Raw genomic sequence first — 1,646 nt, 5'->3', positions numbered from 1 at the left:
TACCTTTTCCTCAAACTCAACACTCTTTTCAAATTAGTTATTTGAATAACAAATTATCTCATTTTCAATGGGCCATGCTCAAATAGCACCTCACTGTGGCCTTGCCTGATGTCGCTACTTAAAATGACACCTAGAGTTGTATCTAATTTTTGGATCTATCATTACTGGCAAACTATTTCATATTTATTTGATTTTTAATCATCTTTGAAATATANTGAATACATAATCTTCAAATAGTCCATGCTTACTGATGTTTTTCACTACAGAAGTATTATACATCCTTTAAACAAAATGTTTTAATATGATTTATTTCTGTATTATTCACATATCAATAGCCTAACCTTGGATATAATTGGTTGGGAAACATGTTTTCTTAGTGAACAATAATTTGATATACTTGGGTGAAGCTACTTTTAAGATTTTATAAATCTTAAAATATTTGAGATATTTGTTTACATTTACAAGATATTTCACCATGCTCTACTTGATTTTGATAATTAAAAATTTCTATNTTCAATAAATATTCATGTTATACTTATTTTGTGCTAGTTACTGATCTAGGGATTTGGAACATATCAGAGATCAAAACAGTGAAAAATCTCTGTCATCCTTAAAGTTTTATTCTAGGACAGGAATCAAACAATATATAAAACTGAATAAGAATTTTAAAAATGTTTTAACCATGTTAATTATTCTAAACACTAAAGTTGGGTAGTAGGGTAACTCTTGTAATACCATAGTGTGTTCATGGAAGATTTCACTGAAAGGAAGCATTTGGAAAAAATCTTAAGGGAAAGAATCCCGGTTAGAGAAAGCCCTCATAGAAAAGAACAAAAGGAATAGCAAGACGGTCAGAATAGCTAAAGGAGACAGTAGGGAAAATGACTAATACTTAGACAGAGATTTAACAGGGATTAGACCATTCATCCATTGAATGTTTACTTTGTAAATACTACTGCCTTAACACTCAATGGGTCATGATGACCTGAAAGCTGGATCTTCACACTTATTCAGTATGTTCAGAGAGTGTGGTATGGAGGAAGAGGGTTATGCCTGGCAAATAATAGCCATTTAAGCAGTATTTCAAAATGATGAATCTTATAATCACATATATTTTTCTAATTGTAGGAGGGTGTGGGGGTGATCAGACAGCTGGCAAATGTGACTTTAAAATATAAATGGTTTCATTTGAAATACCCCTAATGCTGCTATATATATATATTTTTTTTTTTTCTTCCAGGGTTTCAAGTATATAAGAATTACCTCAGATAAAAGTGATTAATTTTAATGGTGTATTTGTGACCTCAAGAGAATGGGGCAATAGATAGTCTCTAGTGTTCATATCTGCAAGGTTGTAACTATAGATGTGAGAACACACGCATCACAGGAGAAGTTCTACATTTTCCATCAGCAGGTTTGTGTTAAGATTCTAAAGACAGTTTGATATTAATTTCCTCCTAGAGAACAACTTGGGAAGAAGGAAACTTAGCTTTTGGAGATAGACAGTTTTTGAGAAATGTACATGAGTGTGTAAGGAGCAGACGCCACCATGCTCCCAAGTGGCGCACTATAGCAGTGCGCCCCTGGGCCGGCCCTAAAAAATTTTAAATAGAACAATAAGACTTTGACTAATATTAATCTTGAAA

Source organism: Galeopterus variegatus, unplaced genomic scaffold (assembly GCF_000696425.1).
Source record: "Galeopterus variegatus unplaced genomic scaffold, G_variegatus-3.0.2 Scaffold13445, whole genome shotgun sequence".
Taxonomy (NCBI): domain Eukaryota; kingdom Metazoa; phylum Chordata; class Mammalia; order Dermoptera; family Cynocephalidae; genus Galeopterus; species Galeopterus variegatus.
The sequence above is the reverse complement of the archived record's forward strand: the minus strand, read 5'-3'. Positions refer to the sequence as shown.